The 21,601-nt window shown below is 45.5% G+C and overlaps 1 long non-coding RNA gene across 1 annotated transcript in view; it reads right to left on the reverse strand.

The window, feature by feature from the left end:
* LOC144173254 (uncharacterized) overlaps positions 1-21,601 on the reverse strand; it is a 198,174-nt gene that overhangs the window by 41,185 nt on the left and 135,388 nt on the right. Inside the window, exon 2 of the long non-coding RNA XR_013323209.1 lies at positions 6,305-6,434. This is a non-coding gene — a long non-coding RNA (uncharacterized LOC144173254). The remainder of the gene's footprint in view (positions 1-6,304; positions 6,435-21,601) is intronic.

Genomic DNA, 21,601 nt, shown 5'->3' on the forward strand with positions numbered 1-21,601 from the left:
AGAGCCTTTGAGCAGACATTTTAGAAAACAAATATATCCTTCCAAATAGGTCAAGGCACAGCGTTGGCCAGCACGTTAAAGTTTTCTGTCATTTTTCATTTTGCGTTTCCTTCTGTGTACAAAGACGCGCTTTTTGCGCAAATAACTGGCCGTGCGCACACCGTAGGGGGCAAGGTTCTCTGTCTTGCTGTATACTCCCGTGAAACACAAAAAAATTCCCAGACAAAGTTATTTTTGGTTTCCCAACTTCTAAACACTTTTCGACCCGCACACGTGGAGTGTCCGTGGAGACGGAACTATGGCCGATTGGGATTCTTCGCTTCTCAGTCATAGTGTTTTATGCACACCAATCAAGTGGTCTTATTTGCTTTCTGTATTTGTATCGCGCAAGTAACTGGCTGAAGCTGCGGTGAAACATGTATTTACGAGAAAAAGGAAACTTCTTATGCAGAAATTTGCGAGCAGAAATTATCTTAGGGTATAAAGAAACCAATGCCTGAAATACGCCATTTAACACTATATATATATAATTGTAATGTACTCCACAAACGGAGGCTTGCAAAAATGGTTGTTTTTTTTCGTAATAATGGTTGATAGATACAGCTTTAAAATATGTTCTGGTGCGAATATTGCTTGTGAGGTTGGAATTTGAAAGATACTAGGAGTACTTTCGTGTGAAAGAGCTCCAACGATGATTCCGCCCAAAAATTGTGCTTTAGAGGAGCAAGATTCATAGTGAGCACTAGATAAGAAGCGCCGCTGCATTTAGTCTCACTAGAAAAAACAATTGATTAACTAAAAACCATATAACCACTCTCAATGCCTGTTTTATTGCCCTTGGCAATTCCTACTTTGTGAAGGGATTAAGAACTTGGAAGCTCGATAGACCAAGTATGTATCTGTCAACGGATACCACCGTGAGAACCTAATTGCTTTCAGAAAAAGGCGTTAAAGGTTGAATAATGGCACACTTATTGGAAAATCTTCAACGATAATTATCTGGCTAATTCAGCCTTCTTAAAAGATAGGCTGCCTTAAACATAATTTCTTCTTCCACATGTTTAGGAGAGAATCAGTACACCTACAATACGGTCACTCAAAATATTACACACCTTAAGAGTCACTTTTGGATGACACCATGCTCCGAACTCAATCTGATATTTGTATGTTCTTTGTATTCGGAAAACCAGTAGCCATATATATGAAATATATTCTAATTACAACAAGGTTTTGGTTCTGAGCTGCCTGCTTATCTGCTGATGCTACAAACGGTCACGATTGTTTTTGCACTGAGGTGTACCGAATCCTTAGCGGTGGGACATACGTCGTGTCCTTTTCAGTTCTCAATTCATTTTAAATTTCAAATCAATCCTTCGCATAGACAACGATTCGTTTAAGTACCAGATATTGCTTTTTTTACTGCTGTTTTCTTCACTGATTTAGGCTAGAAGGGCTAATTAGATCACTGGACGATATTAGAAGCAACAAAATGCAGTCAGTCTACGAAGGAATCGAAAGTGGGGTCTGCTTGCAGAATGAGTTGCAGAATCGGTTTCGGGCTTTTGAGAAACATGGGCAGAGAAAATGGGTATTCGGAACATTCACTTGACAATGCAAAGGACAACGATATGGTGTAGTATTATGGACAAATAGTGCAAGGTTTTTTTGTGTCTAAAATTGCAGTAATAGAAATTTTTAAGAATTTTGGTATGTGACAGGATGCTTTGCAAGAAGCTTGAAAAGGGTTCTTCGCACACACCAACCTATGACGGGGAGCACAAACCATGCTAACAAAAATCCCCGCTCCAGACAACTTGACCGTGATTAGCCGTCGAGGGCAAGTCCCTGTGGAATCCCCTCCGTAAACCACGGGATTGAATATGTCTCGTAGGTCTTTAATGCCAGAGATCGGTGGCACCAACGTTTCAATGTTTTGTGCGTGTTTTTCAGAAGTAACAGCGCTCGTAGGACGGGAAAAAGGAGACGGGAGGGAGACAGAAAGCTGCTGCGTACGCGCCATTTTGGGCCATCCCCGTGTCTGCACCGTCCTACCTTATGCGCGCTGTTATTTCGCAAATACGTCTTACCATCTGCCCCGCCAATATGGACTCATAAGATCGTGTGCGGAATCCAGCAGTATTAGTGGTGTGTGTGTACACAATTCTCTCTCCTAAGTGAAACATCAATAAAAACGACGCTTCCGAAGTGGGGAACTGGTGCCTAGTACCTTATGCGTTACTCTACAGCGATTGTTTACCGTACTATAATTTCAGTCTGGGTGTATTATTCTGCTTATGTTTCGAGTGTTTTTGTTTTATTATTATTGAAATATATTTTCCCTTCGTTTTGCTGTTATTACATGTCCCCTTTTCCTCTATTGAGCTCTTTTTGGCACCAGCCTGCCCTTTCTTGGACATAGGGAAACAAACTGGATTTAACTAGGTTTACCTTCTTGGCCTTTCTTATGATTTTTCTTCGCCTAAACAGCTATAACGCACTCTACGGGTACCTACCTAATTGCTACTGGAATCGGCGTAAGGCACTCAGCAGCGCCAGTAAGGGTCCCATAGACGTTAAGAAAAACCAAAGGTGATGGTGACTGAAGGTTTTTTGGCGCAACAAAAGACTACTAACGAAAATGTCTACGTGCATGTGTATTTGAATACAGTAGCACTCATTCGAATACAGTAGCACAGGAACTTGCGGCTAGTAGACTAAGAGTCAGTAAGTGAAGTTAAGTTCGCGTGGCAATAGAATCTTGCTGGCGTAAGCAATGCCGGGGGGTGTGTTGAATGGTTAAACACTCCGCTATCCCGTCTGAGTCGTCACTGTTGTGTCTGCGTGATTATTTAAGTCAGACAGAAACAAACATTGTCGTGGCGCGTAGCGCGCTGCTCGCGATCGGCCGCCGGAGCCGCCATGATCTTGCGCGTCATCTGGTTGAATGATAGACCACGTTAAAAAAAAAACGAGCCCTATCGTCACGATGTCGCCACGTACAGTAATGATAATTATATAGGAGATGATGCCATAATTTGACGCAGCACAGTGTATTTACGTATTTATTGCTGTTACAGACAAGGCATGAGAGCAAAATTTCATTACGATTTTGGCGGACTCCCGTTACACGACTGCTTAACGTCCAGTGGAGATGAAATTGACTGCGTAACTGCTAAGCCTTGCGCGTACGTGATTTTGTGGGGAAAAAAGAGGAAAGTTAGTGAACCAAAGAGAACCAAAGAAAACAAGCAAACTACCCAAAGCCGAAATCCGGCGCAGCATGGTGACGGCTCTAAGTCATGCAAGGGTCATTACAGCGGCCCAGTCGCTTTCCGGAAACCCCACAGCACGGTGCTGCCGATCGATTACGTCTTTGCGGCACATTTAGTCGCCTAATGGCCCCTGTCTTTGCAGCTATAGTTGGTAGAACAGGGACCCGTATTTTCCGCTCGCGAGGTCGCACCAAACAAAGGCTGGTCAGACAAAATAACCGCACTTATTTTACCCCGCACTCTGAATCTTGTAGAGATCTTTGTCCCTTATCTGAATGTAACTTTTATGCTTAGATAAGCACTAAATTTTTCTCAGCCAGTGTAATGGAGTAGGAAATTTCAATTCCGCACACCTAAGCAACACGTGTTGACCCGTTACTAAGTTGGTCAAGTGGTTAATGCAGCCAGAAACCATTTAATTCAGTAGCGCTAAGATGGGGGCCTGTTGAAACGGATTTCTGTTTTACTGTTGTCTGTTGTAGGAAAACACGACGAAAGTAATTGACTCCAATCTACGCTGTTAAAGTGCTTGGACTGCGGAGCTCCAAATGACACCCAAAGCGATTAGCCATGCAGCGTCACATGAATTCACACACGTGGCTCTACAAAGAGTGAAACCAGAAACTGCAAGCCGTTACCTGGAATTGGCCGGGGTGGAGTACCGAAAGCGAAAGCGCCGACAAGAAGAAAACGGAGCGGAGCGGTTTTTGAAGAGTGAGGAGTTCATGGCGTCATCTCTAGGCTATGGCGTCATCTCTCTTACTGGCTACCCCTCATTCTTGTTTCACGTGTAGCCTCCATAAAGCGCCTTCCCCCTCCTCAGACGCCGAATACAAACCACCGCCTGTCTTCCCGTCCCCACGTGTGGGCGGAAAGATAACGAGCCTTGCTCCACTCCTCCATTCGGGCCCAGGCTCGATCCCTGATGGTGCCAGTACTTTGTTTGTGTAGCCCTGGTGTAGCCAGTAGTAGCCAGAGAGATTTCTGCTGACGCGGCCACAAAACGTTTCTTGGCTAGTTAGAGGTATACTGCTTAGCAGTAAAAACTTCACGCACACAAGACAAGCACAAACGATCAATTCCTTCAATAACAAAGTCAAACAGTTGTACATAGGTTGTGGGGAGGGTGAAAAGGCAGCATCACACCAACATTGGCATGTGCGATTCATCTTCACTACTACCGTCGGTACGTTTTACCGGAGTCTTTGACGAACAGATGTACTTGTCTCTGCCCCCTCCGTTTCCGTCGTCTCTCGCTGTTAGCGGAGTCAAATATGAACTTTTATTTTGCTGCAAATGTCTAGGTCACTCAGCCAGCCCCGCGTGTGATATATTGATGTTCCAAAAAAGCTATGCAAAAGTTCACATTTCGTTCGGGGGGTGGGGGGGGGGTAAAGACGTAAGAGCAAGAGGACTAGGAGGGGGAGCAGTAGAAGGAGAAGAAGCGTTTTTTGGAGCGAAAAATGCAGTTGTGGGTGGCCTTTCTAGTCCTGAAAGCCGCGAGCCGTGGCAGCCGCTCTTGACTGAGACACAACTCCACGCAGGAAGCTGCGCCACTGCTCCAAGGGCGAGGAAGGGATGGGGTTTTGGTGGTAAGGGTAAGCCAAGACAAAGAGGGGTGTGGTGTGGTGGCTTTGCAGGATGGGAATTCGTAGGGGTACATGGTTGGCAATATGTTGTATAGAATTGTATTGCAGTATGTGGGTGTAATCATTCGGGTGACGAATTGCAAAGCATGCTTTCCTCACTTGACAAACAGAGTAAAAACGTGGGCCTGAAAATTAATATGCAGAAAACCAAAGTTGTGATCAATAACCTCAGGACAGTGCAGCGGTTTGAGATAGGGGGCGAGGCAGTAGAAGTGGTAAGCGAATATATCTACTTAGGCCAAGTTATGACCCCGGATCTCAACCATGAGGCAGAGATATATAGAAGGAAAAGAATGGGGTGGAGTGCATATGGCAGACATTCTGAGATAATGAATGGCAGCCTACATTGTCCCTGAAGAAGAAAGTGTATGACAGCTGCATTTTACCGGTACTCACCTACAGGGCAGAAACATCGAGGCTCACTAAGAGGGTTCAACTTCAATTCAAAACGACTCAGCGGGCAATAAAGCGGAAAATGGTAGATTTAACATTACGAGACAAGAAGAGAGCGGAGTAGGTCAGGCGACGAACGGGTTTTAAGGACATATTAGTAGAAATTAAGAAGAAGAAATGGACACGGGCAGGCCATGTAATGCGAAGGCAAGATAACCGTTGGTTATTAAGGATAACAGAGTGGATCCCTAGAGAAGGCAAGCGTTGCACGGGGCGGCAGAAAGTTGGATGGGCAGATGAGATCAAGAAGTTTGCGAGGATAAATTGGTTGCAGTTAGCACAGGACCGGGGTAGTTGGAGAATAATGGGAGAGGCCTTTGCCCCGCAGTTGGCGTAGATAGGCTGTTGCTGCTGCTGCTTATGATGATGGTGATATGTGGGTTTACCTCAGAAATAAAACAGAAAGAAAGTGAACAAGTGCCTTGTGGATCTATAGCTCACCCTTCCTAAATAAAACATGAATCAAAGGCGAGCACCTCGGGCCGCCTCGGTTCCTGTCGCTCAGCGTCGCTGCACTGAGCAGCAACCCAGGACGCAATAAATCAGTCGTCACCCAACGCATCCCCTGGACAACATCAGACTCACAGTTTAAACTAACGGCAAACTCTGGGACTTGGTTCGAATGTCTCAGGTTTGTGTTCATCGTGCACAATACGGGAAAACTTCGATCGCAGAGAAGGCGTAGGAGCACTCAATAAGCCAGAAATCCTTTTGCATTAACTAAAAAAAAGATCTTGGGAGCTTCCGCAGTTTTCTACAGAAGACGTTTAATGATCCAGGTATTGGCTTATTGTGACAACGCAGTGGCCAATGTTCATGAGGCCGCACAACAATACAAAAATTAATAAAAGCTCTAGAAAGCATCTGCATACCACAGCGCAATTGGACAAATCTAAATTCAAACAAAAAGAACGAGTGATACATCCTTACGTGGGTGAATTACATATTTGAAATTGGGTCCAGTTAATTCTTTGGGCTACTCTGAGTGTCTTTTCTTTGAAGGTGGCGAGGCCAAGGAGTTGCGTGAAACTTGTAGTCCGCATTTATCCCCGGCTTGCGTCTGAAAGAGAAGCACCGTTATTTTCCTTGTTTGTCAACATAACCTTTCCTGAAAGAGAAAACATCCAAAAGAATATAATATTGCTGTACAGTTTTTTTTACGCGATTCAAGGACAACATAAGCACAACAGAACGGGTGAGTAGTCCTGGCAAAACACTGCTGACTTAACCTGCATGAAGAGGAGGACGTACAGCTGATTCCTTACGGGAAAAAAATCCCAACACCCACACGCGCCCGCGTGCACACATACACACACACCCACACACACACACTTACGCAAACTAGATATTAGAAATACAGAAAACGTGTCGGAATAAAAAAATAGTCCCAAAATGTTTAGATACGTTTGTCATTTCCCCATAAACGCATTTCAAGAACCAAGAACCTCGTTAGGGGAGGGCAAGTCAAATCAGCTTTATCTGGAGAAATTGTAAGTCTCTATACGCGTGTGCAGCACTAAACTGACCGCCAAGGAGAATGTTCCACAGCACTCCAACATAATTCCTCCCCTGTAGTCCCGAAACTACCGCGACGATTGTAGGCTTATCTTTCCGGGGCATTCATATCACCACCGTCATATGCTGACGCGTGCGAAATCCGGCCTAACTGCATAGACGATAGGATCTCACGCTCTATTTCTTGTAACATTTGAGTGTGATGGGACGGGGCACGAATTGCTGCACTTTGAAAAAGTCGGAATAACGTAATCAAGGTATCATGATTATTGAAAGCACTCAGAGTTTGTGCAATCTCAGGCTCATTTACGTGCCTTTTAAAGGGGGAGATACTTCTCCATTTGCGTTCGTCAGGTGATTTCGCCACCTGGCAAAAGAAACGATAGTTCATCTCAAGAGAAACAAAATAAGGGATTGATTCGATGATGCATTTATTCTTTTGGTTTTGGATCTGGAGAAATAGCTTGCGCTGACATTTTCGTGCAATCAATTTTGGTGTATTAGATGAAGTACGGGCAGGGATATAACTGAAGGGCATTCCTGTAAGTTGCGTCAGTTTCTACGGATTTTACTCAGTTTATGTACCTGGTGCACGTCAACTAAGATTATACAGTCTCAGTTTCACGTGTGTACATATTTCACGTACAAAAACGTGAAAAGTATACGTAGGCCACACGCATAATCGTTGGAAATCCTTTTAGTTAGACGCACGCGATGCAATCCGCACGTAGGGCGTTCAAATTCACGCGCTCTCCCCCCATACACGTGCGTTATTCCTAACGCCACATGCTAACAGACACATATACTGCTGCAGCCACTCGTGATTTCGCGAACCCGCTGCTATGACGACGATAAACGTTTCTGCGTCAGGCTTAACAGCTGAAAAATCCCTGTTCTATCTCAGAACCAAAAGCTATTTATCGATTTAAACTTTAGGTGAGAGTAGAATTGGCAAATTGAAGGCTAAATCAACAGCGTACAACGCGATAGCGTAACCAGCGATTAGAGACGAAGCTTTTTTCGCTGCGAAGCGGGAGGGCAGGGTTCCACCATGTTGGCGAACTCTACGTACGGAAGTAACGTGAACACGACAACGTAAAAATTTGAATTACACGAAGGTCCGTGAAACTCATGAGGCCTTTTGCGTTCTGAGCTTGCGCACTAGTCACCTGTGAAAGTTCTACGTACGTGGAGCCTCTGCCTACGTTAAACTTAAACTGTCATCTTCTGACAAGGAGAACGTATCTAAGTAACAGGAAACGGTAGAAAAAAGAAAAAAGTTTAATGAGTACATAACTGCTAAGAAACTAACGTTTGGAATTCTCAATGGCAAAAAATTGGGGTTCAATCGGTCTCTGTACCGTAGATTTCGCTCGAACAATGTACCATTCGGTGACCTAGTATATCCGTTGCAGAAAATTGATAATTTGCGAACGCCGAGCATGCACCATAGCAACACTGAAAAAAAGAATAACTTTGGGTAACTTCTCACCAAAAGTTGCCGCCGATTAAAATAAAGCTGATTGCTTCAATGCCCGTGCCAAACCTCGATAACCCGTAACTGCGCCTAAGGCGAGCTCTTCCTTTAGTAAAACCTGTATACGAAAAAATTCGCATGGCACTCAAGAATTTTACTGTTTGTAATTCTAAATAAACTCATGAAACCTGCACCGGTTTAGAGAGAATTGCATCTAGTTGCCGCAAGCTACACAGGAGTGTTTTGGCTTGGCCTCCTTCTAATCTAATATTCCAGATCTAGAGATTGCCCGTAGACAACTTTTGGGCTAAATTCAGTTTTAAAAACATGTTACTGGCTCGCCGTACGCGGAACGTGACTTTTTGCAGATAATCTTACGTAAGGGATCTATAAACGTTTCTTTTTTCAATTCTTTATCTCTACAAACCGGATTTTATTCTACTTCTCATGATTATTTTGGCAGTACCTCAGACAGTTCGCTGAAAGCCAACTGGAATACGTTAAAACTCCCTATATAATCAATCGCTAATTCCTGTGCCAGTCCTACGGTAAACATTTTTATTCTCTCCTAAATATGTGGCCTCTTGAGCTTCAACCATACGCACACATGGTTAACTTTACCTACAATATCGACCACTCATTTACAGCAAGATAAAAAAAAGCAAACCATGAAATCTGCAAAAGAAAGTTCGGAGAAGAGAGCCGACGCAAAACCGCGATTTCTTGTCAACGCGCAGGGCCACGTTTTTCTTTCCTAGGAAACGTTACCTGGTTGGACGCAATGCCTTATTAGCAATGGTAATTTAGGCCGACCTGCACCAGGGAATTAGTTCGCCATCTTGTTTTTTAGGCAACTGGTACGAAGCTAAGGTTGCTGAAAGTATAGAGAATGCTTTGGGCTATGGTTTCACGCTAAACACTTAGTTCGTGTAGTCGTGCAGGTTATGCAAAACAAGAAACACCTGGAACAAGACAATGCCGGCGGGAAACAACGCATGAACGTTGCTTATGCGAAAGTTTTCTCCAGGCAGTAGCAACAGGGGAGGGAAGTGCATAGGTATTTACAGCGGCGATGCTCAAGCGTAGTGTCTAAGCGTAGTAAAGCTGTCTCAAGGTTCATTCACTCACTAGAGTACTTTGGACAAGCACTAAGCTCAGGACAACCGCACAGAAGGCAGTCTGGGCTGTCCTCTCGTCCGACTGTGTAAAGATACTGCCGAGTCAATGCTACTCCAAGACGCAGCCTGTGTAGCAATGTCTCTTGACTTCGGCGAAGACGAGGAGCATGACTGACCCAGAATGTCCGCTCTGGATCGAGCTTGTGAAGGCGTTCATGTCGATTCTGCGGGTCCGATGAATGGAAGGCTGCAGCTTGTTTACGTTCTCCGTAGAGTATCGCGTTAGCATCCTGCCTTGTGATCGGTATAGACAGGAGAGTTCCATTGTGGTGTGCCTGCTGTGCTTCTGCATCTGCCAACTCATTTCCAGCGATGCCACAGTGACTTGGTATCCACTGAAACACCACCGTGTGGCCCTTTTCATTCAACTCTTCAAACCAGATAGCGACATCAGTGGTCAGCTTATCGTACGCGCCTCGCTTCATTCGGTGCCTTAGTACCTGCAGCGCTGGTTTGCAGTCGCAAAAGATAATCCACTGCTGTGGCCTTTCACAAGAAATGGTGCGAAGCGCTTCGCGTAAACCGACCAGTTCTGCTGGGGTAGACGACGTCCTGTAAGCAATCTTGAAACGTTGGGTCAGGTCCTTCCCAGGCATAACCACTGCCGCTGCCGACGAAGACGCCGTGACCGAGCCGTCAACAAAAACATGCGACGCCTCTCCGTACATTTCACTGATGTAAAATTGTGAAAGTTGTCTTAAGACCGAAGGCGCCATGTGGGATTTTTTTCCGATTCCAGGAATCGACAACCGCACCTGTAGATCAGGTACAACCCATAGAGGCACTTCTGATATGTTGGCGACTGCAAATCTGAAGGGAATCAAATGTTGCTGCACCGAAATACTTCGGGAGTAGTTTGAATTCGGCCGGTCCCTGAAAACACTCGACAGTGGATGGCACTCATGTCTTGTCACATGTTCGAGGTGCACACGAAGAGGTTCTTGCGCGAGGTAGACTTGAATTGGGCAGACTCGCGCTTCTGCAATCGTTCCACGTGTTGATGCGCATCGAGGCAAGCCCAAACAGATTCGTAGGGCTTGTGCCTGTGCACTTTGAAGCACGCCTAATGACGATTGCCGAAGGTTACACAGTATATGGGCACTGTATTGCAATTAGCCAATAAAGAGCGCCTGGTAAAGGCGCAACAGCGACGAAACCGATGGGCCCCATGATTTCCCTGCCATATGTTGAAGGACGTGGGTGAAACTTTGTAATTTCCTTCTTAGTGCCGAGACATGTTTCGACCGTGACAGATCTCTATCAATTGTCACGCCGATAAATTTATGATTCGTGACACATACAATAACTGCTCCTTCGATCTTTACCGGGTAGCATATCATGGGTTTTCGGGTAAACGCCACTGTTGCACTTTTTGACGTTGAAATTTCAAGTCCTTGGCGGCGTAGGTACGTCAAAGTGACAGATACTCCGTCCGCGGAGATAGCTCGCTATCCACTGATGCAACCGTCCTCCAATACCAATGGACTCAAGGGCATCCAGAATGGAATCATGGGAGACATTACCAAATGCTCCCTTAATGTCCAGGAACACGGCAACTGTAAGACGACGGCGGTGTTTCTCATTCTCGATGGTAGTGACAAGGTAAATAACGCTGTCTATTGAGGAACGTCCTTTGCGAAAGCCTGTCATGGCGTCTGGGTAGAAGCCACGCTTCTCCAGAAACCATTCCAGACAAACTAGGTGCATATGCTCCATCACTTTCTGACACAGCTAGCCATTGCCACTGGCCTGTAGGACGAAATGTCTCGTGGAGACTTGCCAGGCGTCCGGACAGCCACTAAACGACTTCTTTTCCAGTGGTTTGGGAGAGACCCAGAACACCAATATAAGTTGTAGAGGTCCAACAGAGCTTTGTTTCCTTGAGTGTGGAGATGGCAAAGTGCACGGTACGTTATTCCATCAGGCCCAGGAGCCGTAGAACGAGCCGAAGCAGAGAGCCCTACAATGAGCTGGTGGAGCGTAAAAGGCACGTCTAGGCAGCTATCCGCAATCGGAGGAGCACAGCGATGTAAAGGAGCCATGCCTGCAGCATTGTACCTTGCCACTTGAATGCAAAAGTCTTGGGCAACATCTGTGTCCATGCGGTTCTGGAATACGGCCAGAGCTAGAAATTAATTCTGCTGAGTGGGTGTAGATGGCAATGCACGAACGACATGCCATATCCTAGAAAGTGGCTTTTGTTGGTCTAAAATGGAGCACAAGGATCTCCAGCGTTGTTGGCGAAGCTTCTCGAAATAACGCGACACAAGTTTCCGAGCTCTGCCAGACGCTCTCAGGTCAGAGACAGCTTTTGTCCGTCTGTACCTCCTTTCAGCACGACGACTAACAGCGCGAAGCTTTTGATACAAAGCGTCCCCTGGATTCCCTTAAGAGGAGCATGTGGCACTTCGTGATGCACCCCTGGTTGTCTGTACAATGCTCAGTTCAAAATTGTGGGGTTTTGATTGAAAGCAGTCGGCTTGTGTCTTGGGCAAATAACTTTTAAAAAATTATCATACAACGGTTGAGATATAGCCTTGCTGTGTGATGGTGCTTCGCTGAAAGGAAAAAAAAGACCAGAAATATAATTTCAGCCAAAGCTCACCAGACTGCTCATGCTATATGGACCCATTTCTGCTATCACTTTACTTATTTGGGGAGCCTAGCAGAAAGTACATTTGCAGACGGAATGAGGTTAGAAGAGGGTAACGAGTACAATACAAATTACATACAAAAAACAAACGTCAAAATATTTGTAGTGCCGAATAATCACCTTAAACTGTTGCTACCTTGAATCTTTCATTTGCAAGAAAAAGTGAAAACAATCAAGGTAGCTCAGCGCAAGTGCACTTTTTCCCGGTTCTCTGATTTTCAATTACGTTCCCGAACGGTATTTCGATTTCTAAATCTTTCAGCATGGGTATGATATTTACATTGTGTAGACATAGAAGTAAGGCAGTTCGTTCCACAGAGTTCAGAGTAGGCTTGGCAGTGGATGTATGTAGCATGCGTTCAGAAGTGAACGAGTGCTTGTTGAGTTGGCCGAAACAATCCTCTTCTTACCACCCGCCCCTCCCCTCCGCACACAAGCAAAAAAGGCGGGACGAGGCTCCCTATCGGGGCATTCATAATTGAATTGTCTTCGCCGCGATTTTATTCCTGGCTTGTATGCACGACACATGCAAATTCACTAGCAGCACCGGTAGGGTGCCGTAGGCGTTCTGACACCGGCCGCACGGCTCCAGCCGGTGGTATCCGCAACGGAGATCGGCAGTTTCTCATTGCCTTCTTTTTTTTTTCCTTTTCTAAGTTTATTACTCGTTCAGGTAACTCATTTTATCACTAATCCATACCTTGTACGTCTAGAGAATAGAGCCACATTGAAGATATTGTATTCATTTCTAATGTATCGATTTTGCACTAGAGCTTGTCTGTATTTATGCAATGCGATATTCCTTCGAGAATAGGTACGACGCGTTTACCGCTATAGGTTACATTTGTGGTTCGCTGTTTTTTATTGCCAGTTCGTGATTATGGTGTATTTCGGCACAGTTTTGGATATATACATCTGCCTATAGTACTATGTTATAATGTAGATAGTTTGCTTTCTTCTGTATCCCACAGCCAAAAAATTTTTAACGTTGCCGGGACGTTTCAACCTACAATGTATTGTTTTGCCCGCTCTACTCTACAATGGCTTGGCGCTTGAGGGCATGTGAAATGAGTAAATTCGCCTGAGGGCTGTGAATTTATTTGATAACTGTACCTCTGTTAGTTAATTTTTCTAGGTTTTGTTATAAGTTCTTTCCGGAGCCCCAAATGTAACGCCACTAATGTGGGATATCACGGACATGTGACATCGCAACCTTGGGACGCCACCATGTTTTTACTAATGTAGCTTACTTTTCCAACAAGGAATTGAATGGACATTTTCAAATAATAGAACAATGTCAGGAACAGTTATGTGCAAATTCACCCAATGCAAGCAGTGCGCTCAGCAAATTGTATTGTATGCACCGTCGCACCAATGTTGGCCGTTTAGAAAGGCTTTGCCTACAAATACTTCAACATCCGGCACGCTATAATCCAAGACACGAAGATGGCGAGCGTGTTTTTTTAACAGTAGAGCCACTACAAAAGGAAAAAGGCGGATGGAAATCCGAACCCTTCAAAACCACGGGTTGCTGGTTAAGGATGCTACAAATTAACAATACGTCGATGCATGTCTTAAAAAAACACCATTGTACATTACATAGTAAGAAACAGTTGCAGCAAGTGAAAGCAATTATTTTGAAAAAGGGTGCTTAGTGCGCCTAACAAAATGGCCAACTTTTATATCGAAAGCTTTTCCACGCTACATCTTTCAACGCGACATTCAGCGCGTCGCAATGACCTTCAGCCACAAGCGGGTGAGCTGCGCCCTTCTTATCGCTTTGTTTGCTCTCAGCTTCGCAGCTACGGTACCACATGACTAGGCCCGGGGGAAACCACCCCTTAGCCTGCGCTTTATCGTTTAGCGGGGCTGGGCCGTCTGTGCGTGCGGTTCAGAGCAAGTAATCACGTGACCAAGCGATATTTTTACGACTGATATTGGGGGTGAGATGTTTGAGTGGCGCCCCCTGTCTCTGACTTCGGCTTAGGCACTCGCGCCGTGCTGTCGTCTGCTACACCCGCACCGCTGCTACACTGGCGCCGCTGTTGTCTGCTTGTGAGGGTCGGCAGTGCCTGTGCTAGACCCCGCCCGCTTTGATGCTTTAGTGTATTATTAGCGTATTTCCAGTAACGCAAGTATTTTGCAAGCTTCTGACACCTCTGAATAATTTTAATCTGTATCCCGCACAAGTTTGCAACCCATGAGCCGCGAGAGACCAACTTTCTTCAGAGCATCGGTCAGAAGATCGTGTAGAACTCGTCCATTCTAGATTATTTGCAAGGTTCAGTGCTCAGGGCTTCTCAATAAGTATTCAAAATGCGTAGGCATCCCCACAGTATTCTGAAGTGCTCTTATGAAGACTCAACAGGCTAATGCTTTGCACCAAGCAGCGGCCCCCTACACGGGCATCGCACAAGAGGACATAAAACGGCTTTCTTCTATTTCTGTCTTTGTTATTGACTTGTATTGTTATAATATTTTTTCTGTGCCTAACGCACTAATTTTTCTGCAGCGTCACAAACGCCTTATTAAGAGGTTTGGAGGTGTTTTGGAGGCGCACAATGTTCGTGTGGATATTTGCTTCAGGCCGTAAGGCATACAGCACCTTTTCCCCCAATTGGCTCTCGTTATGGCTGTGTGCTAGAAGGTCATATCCGCAGCGTGCAGTGTTTCTTCAGATGCGAATGCAATGAGGATGTTTGCGCTACACTCCGCGAAACGGCGCGGACAACGTTGTCCAGAATCCTAAAAGGCGGCTTTACTGACCCGAATTTCTAACCATCGTACGCTGTTGAAGGCTTGGTATACTCGCTAACGAACGCAATAAATATTATGAGTGCCGGTGTACAGTACAACAAGAATAGAAACCGATGAATATGTCCAAGCAGCTCTTTATTGTTTTCCATTTTCTTCAGGCGTAAAGAACAACTCCGTGAATTGAAGAAAATTACTCTCACCCTCTTGTCCTCGGCCATTAACGAGCTCAATTTTACAGTGAAATAAGGTTTTTTTTGCTCGTGCTCATCATCCTCTTCTTGAGTGCAGTTTTAGTATAACGCATATCTCAATATTCGGAAGATATGGATGTCAGAAATCTACAGAAATATCCCTCCAAGTCTGAACAAGCATAATATTACTGTATGTTTACCGTACACGTATCTCGTTTTGCTCAATAAGACCCCATAGTGGTTAGAAGCCTGGTATAAAACCAACACGCGCCTATGCACACAGCGGGTTATTTGGAGCTCAACCTACATTTTTACACCCCACAGTGCATGTCGGCATACTTTCATGCCATGACAACGTAAAGTGAGTTGATAAGCGTTCGGAAAGTGTGCAAAAACGGTTTTACCACTCATGCGATTACCGGGAATCGTAATGCCTTCTGCCAAAGGCGACAGCCTCTAACGCCAGGAATTTGTTTTGGTCTTGCAATTTCGCTGTTGTCGCTTTTTGACTTTGCCTGCCCGCTTTGTTCGAAAGATTGCTGAATATAGAAGCTGACGCCTAGCATCGACTCTTCGCGCTCCGCACAGGACCGGCTACGCGAAGAACGGGGCGACGCCGGCAATGTTTCCTTCCGGAGCGGTATCAACAACTATACTTTAAATTATGACCTGAGCTAGTGTATGCGATTTTAAGTCAAATTATGATTAAAATTTGCCTATATGCAAAATCTCGTGCGGACGAGCATCCAACGTCAGACGAGCGCAAATAAACAGCGGTGAGAGCTAGCCAGATTGAAGCAGACGACAAATGCTAGAATTCTAAAGCCGACGTCACGGAGGCGTGTTTCACAGTGCCGCCCGTGGTCGCGCTCACCGCCAATATGAAACACTGCCCCTGGATGAGTTTACAGGAACGAAGGCTCGAGAAACACACGATGCACGCACACGAAAGCGCTGCTTTGCCGATGGTTGGTTCTACAAATTTCGCCATCGATGGCGCTAGCTGGGCCGTCTGTCCGTGCCCTTCAGCGAAATGGAAAGGGTGAATGTAATCGTAGAGTAGATGAAGCTAAACGCGTAGAGTTTCATACTAATCTATACTAGGGGGAAATCTGTCGCTGCAGTTCCAGGACGCCGTGGATGCGCCATTGTCGCTAGCGACGTTCCTCACCTAATTGGCTTAGCCAGCCATGCAGTTTCTTTTTGATCTCGAAGCCAAAATCAACGAAAAAGGGTAACAATTTTTTCTTGTTCATGGTACATGATGCTTCTAAAGAACCACTGATAAATTAATATTTTTGGAGGTTCAATTTCCTAACAACAAAACTAATTTCATGATCCATCTAATGTAATATTGTTGCTAAGTGGAAGGACAAGTGGAACGTGCCTGCCAGGTGCATGACGGAATCCTCCCTGAAGCACGGCTCCCCTAGACAGTGGCGCCAGATTTTGATTTTGATTATAGAGTTTAACGCGCCGACGCAACGCAGCCGATGAGGCGCGCCGTAGTAGGGGGCTCCCGATTAATTTTGACCACCTGGGGATCCTTAACGTGCGCCAAATTCTCTACACACGGGCGTTTTTGCTTTTCGCCTCTATCAGAAAAGCGGCCACCGCGGCGGGGAAATGAACCCACGACCTCGTGCTCACCAGCGCAACGCCTTAGCCACTGAGCCACCGCGGCGGGTGGCGCCAGATTTCCCTCTAGTTTGTATTAGTATGAAACTCTATGGCTAAACGGCAGGAGGCGAATTATTAAGCAAACGCAAGCTTTCACAAAACACTGCGTGAATAGTCTGATTTCGCTCGTGATAACTAGGTTTAGAAGTACTAAACCAAAGCCATCCTTTTCTAAAGAGTTTCGACATTTCAAGTCTAGCATTCGTGGAGAACTGAATGAAGGTTACACATGCGGGTATATGCGGGTATGCACCCGGGTTTAGCGATAGGTCAAATAACTACTGATTTTTGTGAGAATGTTATATTTGTTTCAACAAGAAATAAGAAAAAAATACATACCCGTAAGGGGTTATGTCTTCGCATATAGTACTACCATCCCGTTGTTACTAGTGGAATGACGTCTCCTCTCTCCGTAATAATTTGTCGCGCGCTTTTTGGTCTGTACACTACAGTTCTTCAGTATCTTCATATACATATTTTAGCGTGGCTGCTTGCTCATACAGAAGAGGGACGTGTTCTTTCATGGTGAATATATTTCCTGAAACTTCCATTCTAACAAATATTTACCGCTGTAATGCATTCAAAAAGTCGTGCGCAGCTTGAGCATGAAATCGCTAGCTGAATTCCTAGCCGTGGCGGATATTTCTCGCATGAGCGCGGAATGTCCTCATATACTAGATTACATCACAAATTCAGAACACTGTGATCAATAAATAATGTCGTAGCTATTTACAGCTGTGGACAGCGTCGGCGTGGGAAACTCCACTTTGATTCTAATTTCAGAATTTCAAAGAAAGGTGAACACATCCTCGCCTTCACCCGCTTGACATTTCCCTGAGCAGCGTCTGGAGGACAAAATATGCAATATGCGGATGTCAACGTCACCACCCGACCCAAGAAAAGCGAGATTGTAGCCCGTTGGGAAGTTATGAAGTTATAAGGGAACGAGTTAAAGTGACGAGGGGGCGGGGGTGAGAAGAGACTGCACCGACATTGCCCGAGGCGATAAGGCGAAGCGGAAGTCAGTGCGCCTAAATGGAGGAGTGTCGGGACAGCCAAGAACGAAGCAGGAAGGGCTGTTCGGCAGAATCAGCAGCCACGAAAGGATGCAAAAGTAAGAAGGCGCACGCGTGTTACGTGTAGACAGCCGGCAGGAAGAGACCCGGGAAGACGACGATAGCCGAAGGTTGGCGAGGGCTGAATCAATAGGGATGGCTCGATGGGGTTCGGGTTCTGAGCATTCTCTACAGCAAGTGTATACTCGCTGTACAGTCACGATAGCAGCTGTCATAACCAGGGGAACTTCGTCACGAAGTGTACAGTCACGATACTCGCGGTCACTTCTCCGCGAGTATCGTGACTGCGCAGTCGGAGGCCGGACGGCATAAGGCGGGATAAGTCCCGCAGGCATCGACCGACAAGCGAGAAATGCCAGATGCATTCCGTAGCTACGCCTGATGGCCGAAGTCGTGTGGTGTGTGCCCTTGCAAGTGGTATCTGGCCTTGGATTTTGGTGCGCTAGCTCGGAGCATTTTTGCTCGATAAGAGTAAGTTTGAAAAAAGTAGCCTAGTTTTCAACTCTGCACGTATTTGTAACTGATATCCCAACTACAATGACCCTGTACTGGTCAGTAAAAAGCCAGTACTGGTTAGCTTATACGTGGAAGAAGTAAAACATCAACGAACGTCTGTCTTCGTGTATAGACACCACGGAGAGATCTTTAGTTTCATGAATTACTCCCCGCTTTGCATAGAACCTGATGAACTTTTTATGCCTAATTAGCCGCGCTCTGTCGTGCATTGATCTTACATGTATATTATTCGTGGGTACTATCCACAATGTATTTGTAAGAGCAGCTTTGACACTGTTTACTATCAAATCGTGCCGTTATATGAAACATCAAGCTGTCTCATTCAACACAAACAAACGCGAGTCAACACTATACGAGAGAAACGGGTAACTAAGAGGCACCATCTTTGCGTTGGTACATAGCACTTTCTGCAACTGCTATGGTGATTTATGCGAGCAGCGAACCCTACATTCTATATAAATACCATTAGAATAAAAAATGCAGGTAGTCATTTTCTTATCTCCATTCGCCGTATCTTGGAAACCATTACAGTAGGGCGAAGTTCCTCTGGTAAAGGAACTGTTACAGAGAACAATCAGGTTTGAGCAGAACTGTCCTGCCCACACCTCACCTTTCATGTTACCATGATTACCAGCCGGGCACACGTTGAAAAGAAGTGCGTTATCTGGCGTGAAAAAAGCCAGTGGAAAATCCTACCGCTTCTTTCGCCAGAGGAAGTACCACCTGGTGAATCGACTATTTAAAGAATGTGGCAAATGTATTCACCAAAACGTAAGAAGTCATGGTGATGTACAACAAGAACAACTAAGAAACAAAGAAACGACAACCAGAAAAGATGGCACCATCGAACGGTGCTTCCAAGAGGAGATGTTTGAGAGGCACCCTCTTTCTTAAGTATACGGTCCATTCGAGCGAGGGAAGGAAGCAGCGCAGCAGCGCAACACACAAGATTGCGGCCCCCATTTGTTCCTGTCAACATGTGTGAGCGCGTACCATCTCAGAAGGGGGACGCTTGGTGTGAATCCAGCCGGAATGGAGGCTCTTGGTTTCACGGGTCGTCGACGTGAAGATAAAAGCCGCTTTTTTTGTGAAACACAAGGATGGGGGACACGCATCGCAAACAAACGCTGTGCCCATGGTTGCATCAAAGTTCGCTTGTAGGGAAAGGCCTCGTAGTGTGTAATGGCCTTTCTTCAGTTCTTTTATAATTTGTTTCCTGCTTCAACTTCCTTTCAATTTTTTTACGGACGAATTCACGCACAATCGTTTTGTCGTGGCGTGAAAGAGAAAACAATTTGTCTCACTACCATACTAATGCGGCACCTGACATCGATACACAGCAGCTGCCAGATTCCTCCGCAGGGATGCTGATGTGTTATGCTTCTTGAAACGAACTTGATCATTGTGTGTAAATGTTCAATTATGTTCAGAGAGGTATGCGGCAGAGGTGGCATGGGCGGGCATTTTTACGAAGTATTTTAGCATACTTCGCTGGTTTACCCTACCCTGTTCCAGCGAGAAAAAAATGATCGCGAACTACACTTTGCTGAGAATACGTGAGTGCTGCCGTTACACACCCTCCAAGCTTAGTGCCCCAGTTTCAGACCTCCCTACTTTCACTGAGAGGTAAAGTTTGTCGCGCTCCATCAATTATTACATTATAGTTGAACTAGCTTTTTGAAATTTAATGCGAATAATTTTCGTACCCAATAATATGGCTTGACACAGCTTTTCCTTGAACGAACTGCTCCTATGGCATGCTAAATTTCCTTCGTAACTTAAACAAAACTTTGTTACATCTGGTGAAAACGTCGCTCCTCTTGGGGAATGGAAAGAAAGGGGATTTGGGTTAAGGTTTTCTGATTTACCTTCGGCAGTCGACAACTGTGGAGTGCGCGAACTCCCACGGAGAAAGCAGCGCATACGCCGATGCAACCCAATGCAATCCCCGATGCAATCTCCGGGTTGCATCGATGATTTGTTGAGTCTTGAAGTTACTGAACTGCCGTCAAATGACCCTTCATATTGTGCGTCGCGAGGCCTGGGCACTCCCACAACATGTGATATACTGTCGCTTTGGCTGCTTTGTAGTAGTTGGTCATTAATTTTGTTCATTAAAGGTTGACTGAACTACAATCAAACCTCCTTATTCTAACTCCGAGGGGATAGAAAATATGTTCGATTTAGCCGGAGTTCAAAAACTAGCGGGGGTCCCTTTGATTTGCGGCACAGCGCACGCTGCCAGTATTAGAAACGCATGCGCGTTAAAGAAGACAGTTTTGCACATCCTTCAAAGACCAATTTCAATAATTACGTGCTGCGAAAGTACGGCCTATCCAACGGTCAGTTCGAGATGCGAACCCGAAGAAGCAGGCGGGCACTTCCGCACTACCCCCATACTGCGAAGTTCCCCTGGTTTATGACAGCTGCTTCAGTGTACACGGAGCAAGCACGTCGTTACGGCTTTGCGAGACTGCGGAGGCTAGTCACTCATTTCAGTTTGGCCTTCGAAATCGAATTTCACGCAAACTAGTCCGCTCAGACGTGCAATATTGTTAGAATTACCCATGTCACGTGTTTCAGGTTTGAATTAGCCAGAGTGTTCCCCTACTCAAACACAAGACACATTGCCCGGACGAATGGACCAGTTCTAATAATTGGTTGGTTGAAATTATGCCACTTCGAATTAATGATGCTCGACTGTACAACTAAAACCTCAGCAATCAGGTGTTCTGCAGCACATAGGTTAGTACAATAACGTTGGTAAGTAATCTTTCCATTGTACTTGCGCATTGCGTAATGAGGGTGTAACGTCGGCCTAGTCGTCAACAGTTCTAGATCACGGGGTTTGGCGCTGGTTAAAGGTTAGTGACAGCCTCTTTAAGGCATGACTGGCGGCTGTCTCTGCTTATTGTTCTGTATAGACGAAGGACGTCTGATTGAAATCTGTGGAGACGCGGGCGCGTCTCGGGGACTCTTTTGACAAACACAAACTTGTCCCCTTCCTTTCCTTTGCTCGCGGACCTCCAATTGTAGCCGTTTATTGTTTATATACTGGCAGTACTACTTTCTAGCTTTTGAGGTAAACACCAAAGTCTGCCACCACCGATTCTTCTTTCCTTCCGGCCTCTTCTTATCTCGTTTTTTGGAATTCTCTGCTTGCTTTTGCACCCTTGGGGAATGC

The sequence above is a fragment of the Haemaphysalis longicornis genome, unplaced genomic scaffold (assembly GCF_048455015.1).
Source record: "Haemaphysalis longicornis isolate Haplotype H1 unplaced genomic scaffold, Haemaphysalis longicornis Haplotype H1 scaffold_3, whole genome shotgun sequence".
In the NCBI taxonomy this organism is placed as follows: domain Eukaryota; kingdom Metazoa; phylum Arthropoda; class Arachnida; order Ixodida; family Ixodidae; genus Haemaphysalis; species Haemaphysalis longicornis.